Here is a 12,292-nt window from a genome sequence, read left to right as displayed (position 1 = left end):
TTTTCCCATGCCACTTTTATCAATTTCCACAGAATTCGTAGAACTCCTGAAGCACTCTTGTACACTCTCTACAGAACTCCATTAGGCCCTGGAGATGATGAAGCCCTTGCTTTTTTCACAGCTTGCTCTATTTCTTTCCACTTAGGTGCACAGTCCTCCATTTGGTATTCTGGTGGATTGATAGGTGGGATGTCTGATGGAATTGACATAGGCTCCTGCCTTTTTGAATCTGTATGTGTTTCCTCCAAATATCTCTCCAGCTCAACCTTAGATGCTTTTAGTGTGCCATTCTTCTCACTGGTGAATAACTTCTTTACAAATTTGAATGGGTCTTTATAAAAGTTAGCTCTCGCACGCTCCTTCTTTTTGTAGCGTTTCCGTAGGCGCTCAGCTCTGCGCAATGTTGCAAGCTTATCTTTTATGACCCTTTGTAAGAGATTGAGTCCCTCCTTCTGACTTTGTTCTGCTCTTCTCCATTGGTTCCTCAGCTGTCTCCTTTCTCTAACTAAGCGTTCAATCTCCTGCTGCCGTCTAGACTTTCCAGGAATAGTTTGTACTTTTTCCTTCCTTTTTTCAACTCCAAACCTCTCACTTCCATATGCGTAGATGATGTCCCCAAATTTATCCAGCTTCTTTTCAACTGTTCCACTTAATCTTTCCAATGCAACGCAGAGATCTGTGTTTACTGTGTCCCATGCAGTTTTCTCACAAGCTCTTGGCCATTTAACTCCAGGCTTGTGCCCGTTGAGGTTCTTTTCTCTCTTATGCTGGTTTGTCTGACCGGGTTCACAAGGATCATTAGGTTCATCACTAACTGTGTCCATGCAAGTCCTCCTCACATCTATGACAGGGGTGCTGATATCCTGCGAACTGTGGTTTGCTTCCTGTCGCTGGATTTCATTCGACTGACTTGACTGACTTTGTAAGAAGTACTGATCAATGCGAGGCCCTTGTCCCTGACATTTGGTAGTTCACATGATCAAAACATATGGTTAAATTGAGGTCACACCGAGACTTGAACTCGGATGGCTGGATTCAGAGTCCAGAGTGCTAACCTTTACAACATGGAACCTCTGCTGAGCACCCTGGAGATGAATGGCTGTAATATCCTCAGCTCCCAGGTGTTAAATCCCCTACTGCTGACAACCCCTGGACCGCAAGGCTTTCTCCCCGTTCTGATTGCACACAGTCCTTCAACAAACATCAGTTTCTCCAGTTTGAATCCAAAATGCGACGTTTCATTTCTTGGTTCATACTGGCAGCAGGTCTCGAAAACTGCACTATCAGCACCCAATCGTGCACCACAAACACTGCTCACATTCAAATAAGACACATGTTCATTGACAATATATGTATTACACATGTAGATTTAGAAACTGTTTTAATAACATCGGCATTGCTCATTTAAAATAAGAAACATTTGCTTAACAATTAAACACGTTGCATCTTTACAAGTGAAAATACACTTTCAAATACAAATTCCTCCATTTGACCCTCATAAGGACACGACCGGACCCCAGCAATAAAACGACATATAACTAACACGTGGAGTAAATGAATGAATAAAAATGTGTATAGGAACACTTTATTTTGCTTTTCCTTTACCTCTAGCCATCGTTTGGCATAATGTGTTGTTTATGCAAGATGGATAAGACGCCCAATGCGCACAGCTGTCTCCTAGCAAGTGAAGGCACCACTGTATTCTGGACGCTGTAGTTTATTCTAGGAACAAGACACCTGGGCGTGTTAGATATCACGGGAAATCGTGGAGCCTCCTCTTTCGTTTGGTATGTGGACTGCGTGCCTAGCTCTTTCCGTTTTTGAGTTACAGGTACTTGAACGCACCTACCGTTTTGCTGCGCGTCACAACACTGGAGCACTGAATGAGAGGGTGCGTAGGATAATCCTGTGACTCTTTTTAGTCGGTACTTATTGTGTTAACTGTGTGATTGTGTAGAGGGGGGTCGTTAGACTACAGCTGTCCTCTCGCTTGTAACGAGCAATTGTAAACTCCTTTTCTGCAGTCTGAGAAGAAGATAATGCCAAAAGGGGGTGTGAATCAATGTGCAAAGTCTCTATAATAATAATATAAAGGATGCGCTTTTAATTGAATGCAGTCGGGCCACAGACAAGAATAAGACATATCTACATCTGATTAATGAAGAGTAAGAGAGTGGTTTTAATCGGAATAATAGGCATAAAAGAACTTCCCTGACCGGGAATCGAACCCGGGCCGCGGCGGTGAGAGCGCCGAATCCTAACCACTAGACCACCAGGGACGTTGATGAAGGCGTTTGTACGGCTGGCCAGGAATTTCTTTGCTATCAACGCTGTCGCATCAAAAACGGAACAGCCCCCAGGCCCTGCGCAATTGTTACAGGTGTCACTAGGACAGGTTCGTAATACCGGGGTAGCAACACCGTGGAAATGCAGACAAGGAAGCCAGACAATAAATCATGAAAGGGATTCATTTAAATTATTAAAACAATCAGATTAAAATATACTAAAATGGCCAAGCACATATATAAAACATAAAAACGAAATATTGGTCGCAATAACAAGAATAGTTGGATCAATAGCAGCAGTATTCACAATGATTATCACAATTCAAATATAGATTTAGCTACAGCAATAGCAACAACAATGGGCAAATAGCTATAGCCATAACAGGAGTAGCTATCTCAACTTAAATATAGGTTCGGCTACAGAAATAACCTGCTATATATCAATATCAGTAACGTTGGAAATGGTTACAGCAACAAACGTAATGTAATTGTCTAACAGCAGCAATCAATAAGAAAAGTTTACAACAATAGAAAGTCCCAAAGCCGTCTTCTCTGTGTTCCACGGTGGCATTAGCTGAGACTCGAATAGGCTACAACAGCTCTGGTTAGTGAGGGCCGTCACTGGAGACGTTTCTCTAAGAAAGTAAAACTAAATGAAAGAACTTCGGCTAAGCAATCCAAATTGTTGAAAGCAGGGCGATGCAGCAAGCACACACACAGCAGCAAAAGATTGCACACTTCACTTAGCGAGGGGGGAGGTATATTCGCCTCTTCCCCTCTAAATGCTCAATCCACCTTAAACAGCGAACTCAACGCCTTCCCTCTCAGTTGCTTCCGGAGTTGGGTCTCTCAGAGGCAGCGACCTGCTGTACAAGTCCCTTGGTCAGATCCCTCAGGTAATTTCTCTCCTCTGTGTCCGTGTCTCCACAGCTGTGCGTTCCCGTGTCTCTTTGCCTGGAGCTCGCTCTGCTCTCTTAATCTGTCCGTCTCTTAAAACCATTTATTTAATTAAAAATAATAAGACCCACGTGCGGAATGCGCTTTAAAAGCAACACATTAATTGTCAATTAGGTGGAGAGGCTGTCTAGGCAAGTTATTATTATTACAATTATTTATTTCTTAGCAGACGCCCTTATCCAGGGCGACTTACAATTGTTACAAGATATCACATTATACATTATACAGATATCACATTATTTTTACATACAGTTACCCATTTATACAGTTGGGTTTTTACTAGAGCAATCTAGGTAAAGTACCTTGCTCAAGGGTACAACAGCATTGTCCTCCACTGGGGATTAAACCCACAACCCTCCGGTCAAGGTTCCAGAGCTCTAAACACTACTCCACACAAGTGCCGTGATTCAAAATTAGTGAAAATAAACAATAGCCAAACACACAATCAATAATAAATCGTGCAGTGAAAATACAAAATCATATCGTGATTTAAATAAAAAAAACAAGTACGCATGTATATAAAGACAAAATAAAAAAAGAAAATAATAAAGTGTAAATGCACACCTGCAACACAATGACAGACAATGAATCATAATGAACTGCCATAATAAAGTGTGCTCCTTAGGAGAGATTAGACGGCTTCTACACCCGCGCTGTGAACAAATAGTGAGTGTTACATCCTCTTTGGTTTGAGCAACTGTTTTTTGTGGACGAGGTGGCCGAGTGGTTAAGGCGATGGACTGCTAATCCATTGTGCTCTGCACGCGTGGGTTCGAATCCCATCCTCGTCGTAGCTTTTTCTTTTATTATTATTACTGTTTCTAGTTCTCTTTTTTTTGGCAAAAGTGTTTATCCTGCGACTATAGGACAGTATTGGTCTGTGTTAGAGATGTTCCCCAACAGTAACACAAAAACAGCCTAAACTTTGCTGAAAAATAGTATAACCAAAGGCACCGCTGGGATTTGAACCCAGGATCTCCTGTTTACTAGACAGGCGCTTTAACCATCTAAGCCACGGCGCCCTGCCACACGCACGGAAATATGTGTCAGAGACCTGTGAAATGAAACCTATCAGGGACATTATTGCCTTTACTGTCATTCTCTACTGCAATGCAGGACTGTAAAATTAACCGCACGACATTTCTGAAATTAATCTGAAACACTTGAAAATGCGTATTACTTGTTATTAAACAATTTCCGACCTCAGATATCGGAATCTGCATTGTATTTTATATGACCGATTGTACCCTCTTTGTCTAGATATATGACATTTGGTAGTTCACATGATCAAAACATATGGTTAAATTGAGGTCACACCGAGACTTGAACTCGGATGGCTGGATTCAGAGTCCAGAGTGCTAACCTTTACAACATGGAACCTCTGCTGAGCACCCTGGAGATGAATGGCTGTAACATCCTCAGCTCCCAGGTGTTAAATCCCCTACTGCTGACAACCCCTGGACCGCAAGGCTTTCTCCCCGTTCTGATTGCACACAGTCCTTCAACAAACATCAGTTTCTCCAGTTTGAATCCAAAATGCGACATTTCATTTCTTGGTTCATACTGGCAGCAGGTCTCGAAAACTGCACTATCAGTACCCAATCGTGCACCACAAACACTGCTCACATTCAAATAAGACACATGTTCATTGACAATATATGTATTACACATGTAGATTTAGAAACTGTTTTAATAACATCGGCATTGCTCATTTAAAATAAGAAACAAACACGTTGCATCTTTACAACTGAAAATACACTTTCAAATACAAATTCCTCCATTTGACCCTCATAAGGACACGACCAGACCACAGCAATAAAACGACAAATAACTAACACGTGGAGAAAATGAATGAATAAAAATGTGTATAGGAACACTTTATTTTGCTTTTCCTTTACCTCTAGCCATCGTTTGGCATAATGTGTTGTTTATGCAAGATGGATAAGACGCCCAATGCGCACAGCTGTCTCCTAGCAAGTGAAGGCACCACTGTATTCTGGACGCTGTAGTTTATTCTAGGAACAAGACACCTGGGCGTGTTAGATATCACGGGAAATCGTGGAGCCTCCTCTTTCGTTTGGTATGTGGACTGCGTGCCTAGCTCTTTCCGTTTTTGAGTTACAGGTACTTGAACGCACCTACCGATTTGCTGCGCGTCACAGCACTGGAGCACTGAATGAGAGGGTGCGTAGGATAATCCCGTGACTCTTTTTAGTCGGTACTTATTGTGTTAACTGTGTGATTGTGTAGAGGGTGGTCGTTAGACTACAGCTGTCCTCTCGCTTGTAACGAGCAATTGTAAACTCCTTTTCTGCAGTCTGAGAAGAAGATAATGCCAAAAGGGGTTGTGAATCAATGTGCAAAGTCTCTATAATAATAATATAAAGGATGCGCTTTTAATTGAATGCAGTCGGGGCACAGCCAAGAATTAGACATATCTACATCTGATTAATGAAGAGTAAGAGAGTGGTTTTAATCGGAATAATAATAGGCATAAAAGAACTTCCCTGACCGGGAATCGAACCCGGGCCGCGGCGGTGAGTGCGCCGAATCCTAACCACTAGACCACCAGGGACGTTGCTGAAGGAGTTTGTACGGCTGGCCAGGAATTTCTTTGCTATCAACGCTGTCGCATCAAAAACGGAACAGCCCCCAGGCCCTGCGCAATTGTTACAGGTGTCACTAGGACAGGTTCGTAATACCGGGGTAGCAACACCGTGGAAATGCGGACAAGGAAGCCAGACAATAAATCATGAAAGGGATTCATTTAAATTATTAAAACAATCAGATTAAAATATACTAAAATGGCCAAGCACATATATAAAACATAAAAGCGAAATATTGGTCGCAATAACAAGAATAGTTGGATCAATAGCAGCAGTATTCACAATGATTATCACAATTCAAATATAGATTTAGCTACAGCAATAGCAACAACAATGGGCAAATAGCTATAGCCATAACAGGAGTAGCTATCACAACTTAAATATAGGTTCGGCTACAGAAATAACCTGCTATATATCAATATCAGTAACGTTGGAAATGGTTACAGCAACAAACGTAATGTAATTGTCTAACAGCAGCAATCAATAAGAAAAGTTTACAACAATAGAAAGTCCCAAAGCCGTCTTCTCTGTGTTCCACGGTGGCATTAGCTGAGACTCGAATAGGCTACAACAGCTCTGGTTAGTGAGGGCCGTCACTGGAGACGTTTCTCTAAGAAAGTAAAACAAAATAAAAGAACTTCGGCTAAGCAATCCAAATTGTTGAAAGCAGGGCGATGCAGCAAGCACACACACAGCAGCAAAAGATTGCACACTTCACTTAGCGAGGGGGGAGGTATATTCGCCTCTTCCCCTCTAAATGCTCAATCCGCCTTAAACAGCGAACTCAACGCCTTCCCTCTCAGTTGCTTCCGGAGTTGGGTCTCTCAGCGGCAGCGACCTGCTGTACAAGTCCCTTGGTCAGATCCCTCAGGTAATTTCTCGCCTCTGTGTCCGTGTCTCCACAGCTGTGCGTTCCCGTGTCTCTTTGCCTGGAGCTCGCTCTGCTCTCTCAATCTGTCCGTCTCTTAAAACCATTTATTTAATTAAAAATAATAAGAACCACGTGCGGAATGCGCTTTAAAAGCAACACATTAATTGTCAATTAGGTGGAGAGGCAGTCTAGGCAAGTTATTATTATTACTATTATTTATTTCTTAGCAGACGCCCTTATCCAGGGCGACTTACAATTGTTACAAGATATCACATTATACAGATATCACATTATTTTTTACATACAGTTACCCATTTATACAGTTGGGTTTTTACTGGAGCAATCTAGGTAAAGTACCTTGCTCAAGGGTACAACATCATTGTCCCCCACTGGGGATTGAACCCACAACCCTCCGGTCAAGGGTCCAGAGCGCTAACCACTACTCCACACAAGTGCCGTGATTCAAAATTAGTGAAAATAAACAATAGCCAAACACACAATCAATAATAATTCGTGCAGTGAAAATACAAAATCATATCGTGATTTAAATAAAAAAACAAGCACGCATGTATATAAACACAAAATAATAATAAAAAAATAATAATGTGTAAATGCACACCTGCAACACAATGACAGCCAATGAATCATAATGAACTGCCATAATAAAGTGTGCTCCTTATGAGAGATTAAACGGCTTCTACACCCGCGCTGTGAACAAATAGTGAGTGTTTCATCCTCTTTGGTTTGAGCAACTGGTTTTTGGGGACGAGGTGGCCGAGTGGTTAAGGCGATGGACTGCTAATCCATTGTGCTCTGCACGCGTGGGTTCGAATCCCATCCTCGTTGTAGCTATTTTTATTATTATTATTACTGTTCCTCGTTCTCTTTTTTTTGGCAAAAGTGTTTATCCTGCGACTATAGGACAGTATTGGTCTGTGTTAGAGATGTTCCCCAACAGTAACACAAAAACAGCCTAAACTTTGCTGAAAAATAGTATAACCAAAGGCACCGCTGGGATTTGAACCCAGGATCTCCTGTTTACTAGACAGGTGCTTTAACCATCTAAGCCACGGCGCCCTGCCACACGCAAAGAAATATGTGTCAGAGACCTGTGAAATGAAACCTATCAGGGACATCATTGCCTTTACTGTCATTCTCTACTGCAATGCAGGACTGTAACATTAAGCGCGCAACATTTCTGAAATTAATCTGAAACACTTGAAAATGCGTATTACTTGTTATTAAACAATTTCCGACCTCAGATATCGGAATCTGCATTGTATTTTATATGACCGATTGTACCCTCTTTGTCTAGATAATGATTTCCATTACACGAGAGTAGATGTTAAAACTTCATGCTGATTTGAACTCGGCTCTCGCCAAGATAAGCACCAACTAAGACGTAGCTTTACAGTAAACTAATGTGATCCATATGTGTCTCCATCCATTTACGTTTCCTTCCATATGATGATGTAGATATCCTTCTGTCTGGTGTTAATGGCTGAAGTGTAATGCTGGCTCCAGGGATCAGCTTATTTTGCCTCCCTGGCGCATCAGCACACACAACGGCTGCGATGCTGGCTCCGGGGATCAACCAAAGTGCGGCCTCCCCAGCGCATCAGCATGACAACCGTCTGGATTGAGCTAAGTAGGGTACATCTCTGGGGTTTTCAAGTGGGCACCTTCCATCCTCAGTGTTTCGTCGACTAGCCCACGACACCTCAAGAGGGCTCGACGGTGATTCTGGCGTCCCAGCATCACCCCCCTCCGTCCCCCACTCAACTCAGCCCAGCTTACTTACCTGTCCCCAGCCAGAATCTTTCCGTCTCAACCACAGCCAGTTGCTGCTCCTTTCTGCTGCTTCAGATAAGTTCTTCACTGTGCGACGCAACTCTTGGCCACTGAATCCGACGTCTCTGAGAAACCGGGTTGTAGAGTGTGCCACAAATCCTCGACAACCCACTTCTACTGGGTAAACCCGAACTCTCCATCCTCGCTGTTCCGCTTCAGTGGCTAGTTGAGCATACCGCAGTTTCTTCCTCTCATACGCCTCATCTACAGCATCCTCCCATGGCACTGTTAACTCTACCAGGTGAACAAGGCGTGCTGATCCAGACCACAAGACAATATCTGGTCGAAGGTTAGTGGTGGCAATCTCAGGTGGAAAAATAAGCCGCTGACCAACATCTGCCAGCATTTTCCAGTCTCTAGCAGCTTCCAGTTGTCCTGGGCGAGAATTGGTTTTAACACCTTTTCTTGGTGGTTGCTCTCCTGGGCGGAGGAATGTTGTCTTTTGTGTGTAATGTTTTGATGGAACAGGTGACAACTTATTGGTCATGTTACGCTTGTCTTCCAATGCTAAGGCCAAACATTGCAGCACCTGGTCATGGCGCCAAGTAAACCGTCCTTGGCTAAGAGCCACCTTACATCCTGTCAAAATGTGCCTTAATGTTGCAGGTGATGAACACAAAGGACATGAGGGATCCTCTCCTACCCAGAGGTTTAGGTTCTGTGGTGATGGGAGAACATCATATGTTGACCTGATGAGGAAACTGATCCTGCTCTGTTCCATTGACCATAGGTCTTTCCAGCCAATCTTGCGTTGTTCCACACTCTCCCATCTCATCCATTCTCCTTGCTTGGCCTGGGAAATGGCCTTTATACACCTCATCCTCTCCTCCTGCTTTTGCACCTCGTTGACTACCAGCTTCCTCCTTTGAGCTGGGGCCGCCTTGTGCCATGTAGGAGGAGTTGAACTGAAACCAAGACCCCCTCTTCCATGCTGAACTTGCCCCATGATATCACCAATTCGAAGGGCAGCCTTTGCATCTTCCACAGCTTTCTTTGCCGCCCACTTTCTTCCAGTTTTCAACACAGGTGCTGCCTCCCTTACGCATTTATCGCGTGACTCTACTAAAGTCATTTCCAGTCTGACCTTGGCGCACTTAAACTCCTCGGTTAGAGCAGAGACTGGTAGCTGCAGTATTCCTTTACCATAAAGTCCCACTCTGCTGAGGCAGCGTGGAACTCCCAACCATTTCCTGATGTATGAACTGATTAAAGCTTCCAACTTCTCTACTGTTGTCAAAGAAACCTCGTACACAGTCAGTGGCCACAGCAACCTCGGCAGTAGACCAAACTGAAAGCACCAGAGTTTTAGTTTACCTGGTAGAGCGCAGCTGTCTATGCTCTTCAACCCTTCCACTGCTTGTTGTCTAACTTCTCCCACACGAACTGTGTCCTTTAGATCCCCGTCGTACCATCTCCCAAGACTCTTCACTGGCTTCTCAGACACTGTTGGTATTGCCTCACCATTAATGAAGAATGTTTTATCTACTACTTTGCCTTTAATTATAGAGATGCTCCTTGATTTAGTGGGCTTGAATTGCATTCGTGCCCATTCAATGTTATTGGTTAATTTGCCCAATAATCGATTAGTGCAGGCTACTGTTGTAGTGTCACAAAGACGGCCAGAGTGGGTGGCGTCAGACCAGAAAAGGAATACACAGAGACGGTGATGGTGATGAGAAATGCTGAGTGCAATGGCTGCACTCAGCGTTTAATGACAAAATAAAAGGTTTAAACAGAAAACACGGGACACGGCACTTGCGCCAAAATAAATAGACAAACGAAACGAACTAAACAGTGCACAGACAGACGAACAAAACACGGTGAGCAGATACAACTAATTTACGTTCTTACTTTGTTTTATTTTCTCCTTCTCTCTCTCCCGTTCTCCACTCACCGAACACCAACCCCGACTGAATGAAAATGTGCATTTATATATACTGTTGTGCTGGGATTCAATTACTAATTAATTCTTCACTTGAATCCCAGCACGTGAATTAATTCTGTGCAACCCCATGCTCGCATATTATATTTTAAATGCACGTGCGTGATGTGCAATCCCGTGCCTAAATACAAATATACAATTTAAACACACGTGAAACACAGACCTGTTTATATCCCGTGAACCAATCTATACACCAACATTAACATACGCACGCATACATACATACACAGAACACACAAATGCACACAGGGGCGGGGGACTTTGCCACATATACCCCCCCTTGTGCGCAGCACACATGGCCTCAACGGCCACCTCCCCCCTTAAAAACCCAGCAGTCCAGAACAAAGTCTCGGGCTGGGAAGGGAGGCTTCAGTGGGCCCTTGGCTGGCAATGCTGTCAGCACCCCTGCCGGTAGTGGCACGGCTGACAGCCTGTTGGTCCCGTCCTGCAGCGAAAAAGCTGCGGGGGCAGGTGGTCCCCCGACCTCCCCCTTCTTCGTAGCCGGCAGCTCCCTCCTGTGGGGCTCTGGCCACAAGAACTCCTGCAGCGAAACTGCTGCTGGGGAAAGTGGTCTCCAGACCTCCTCCCCCTTCTTCGTGGCCGGCAGCTCCCCTTTCTGGGGCTCCGGCCACCGTACTCCCTGCGGAGGTACGGGCAGCAGAGGCAGCTCCTGCTCCTCTGCTCCGGGCGGTGGTGGAGGCAGAGGCAGCTCCAGCTCCTCTGCTCCTGGCGGTGGTGGATGCAGAGGCAGCTCCAGCTCCTCTGCTCCTGGCGGTGGTGGAGGCAGAGGCAGCTCCAGCTCCTCTGCTCCTTGCGGTGGTGGTGGCAGAGGCAGCTCCAGCTCCTCTGCTCCTTGCGGTGGTGGTGGCGGAGGCAGAGGCAGCTCCTGCTCCTCTGCTCCTGGAGGTGGTGGTGGCGGAGGCAGAGGCAGCTCCTGCTCCTCTGCTCCTGGAGGTGGTGGAGGCAGAGGCAGCTCCTGCTCCTCTGCTCCTTGCGGTGGTGGTGGCGGAGGCAGAGGCAGCTCCTGCTGCTCTGCTCCTGGAGGTGGTGGTGGCGGAGGCAGAGGCAGCTCCTGCTCCTCTGCTCCTGGAGGTGGTGGAGGCAGAGGCAGCTCCTGCTCCTCTGCTCCTGGAGGTGGTGGAGGCAGAGGCAGCTCCAGCTCCTCTGCTCCTGGCGGTGCTGGCTCCCTCTGCTGTGGCGGCTGGGCATGTGCACGCCGTGCTGCCTTCAGCAGCATAGCGAGAGGCTGCTGGGGGACACCAGCATCCTGCCCTTCTCCCCCCCAAAAATTTTCAGGGGGTTGAGCCTGTAACTCCTCCCCTTCTGGCTCTTGGGGCTGAACCAGCAGGCATTTTCCCTCTGCTGGTGGCTTGGGTCCCAGGGCTGTGGAAGCCCCGACTTGCCTCCCTTTGGGCTGTGGACGCACCGACTCCTCCCTGTTGGGCTGTGGACACCCCGACTCCTCCCTGTTGGGCTGTGGACGCCCCGACTCCTCCCTGTTGGGCTGTGGACGCCCCGACTCCTCCCTGTTGGGCTGTGGACCTTCGGGCTCCTCCCACTCAGGCGTAGGACGTTCGGGCTCCTCCCACTCAGGCGTAGGACGTTCGGGCGCCTCCCACTCAGGCGTAGGACGTTCGGGCTCCTCCCACTCAGGCGTAGGACGTTCGGGCTCCTCCCACTCAGGCGTAGGACGTTCGGGCTCCTCCCACTCGGGCTGTGGACGCTCAGGCTCCTCCCATTTGGGCTGTGGACACTCAGGCTCCTCCCGCTCGTGCTGTGG

The 12,292-nt window shown here is 46.0% G+C and overlaps 6 non-coding genes across 6 annotated transcripts; 2 read left to right on the top strand and 4 right to left on the bottom strand.

Annotated features, from left to right (window-relative positions):
- Nucleotides 1-2,207: 2,207 nt before the first annotated feature.
- Nucleotides 2,208-2,279, bottom strand: trnae-cuc (transfer RNA glutamic acid (anticodon CUC)). Its single transcript has one exon. It is a non-coding gene; the product is annotated as a tRNA-Glu (tRNA).
- Nucleotides 2,280-3,951: 1,672 nt separating this feature from the next.
- On the top strand, nucleotides 3,952-4,033 carry trnas-gcu (transfer RNA serine (anticodon GCU)). The gene has a single exon. It is a non-coding gene; the product is annotated as a tRNA-Ser (tRNA).
- Nucleotides 4,034-4,190: 157 nt separating this feature from the next.
- Nucleotides 4,191-4,264, bottom strand: trnat-agu (transfer RNA threonine (anticodon AGU)). Its single transcript has one exon. It is a non-coding gene; the product is annotated as a tRNA-Thr (tRNA).
- A 1,481-nt stretch (nucleotides 4,265-5,745) lies between these two features.
- trnae-cuc (transfer RNA glutamic acid (anticodon CUC)) lies at nucleotides 5,746-5,817 on the bottom strand. The gene has a single exon. It is a non-coding gene; the product is annotated as a tRNA-Glu (tRNA).
- A 1,666-nt stretch (nucleotides 5,818-7,483) lies between these two features.
- On the top strand, nucleotides 7,484-7,565 carry trnas-gcu (transfer RNA serine (anticodon GCU)). The gene has a single exon. It is a non-coding gene; the product is annotated as a tRNA-Ser (tRNA).
- A 157-nt stretch (nucleotides 7,566-7,722) lies between these two features.
- Nucleotides 7,723-7,796, bottom strand: trnat-agu (transfer RNA threonine (anticodon AGU)). Its single transcript has one exon. It is a non-coding gene; the product is annotated as a tRNA-Thr (tRNA).
- Between the last annotated feature and the right edge of the window lie 4,496 nt (nucleotides 7,797-12,292).

The sequence above is a fragment of the Acipenser ruthenus genome, chromosome 21 (assembly GCF_902713425.1).
Source record: "Acipenser ruthenus chromosome 21, fAciRut3.2 maternal haplotype, whole genome shotgun sequence".
In the NCBI taxonomy this organism is placed as follows: Eukaryota; Metazoa; Chordata; class Actinopteri; order Acipenseriformes; family Acipenseridae; genus Acipenser; species Acipenser ruthenus.
This window is presented reverse-complemented; position numbering and strand designations above follow the sequence as displayed.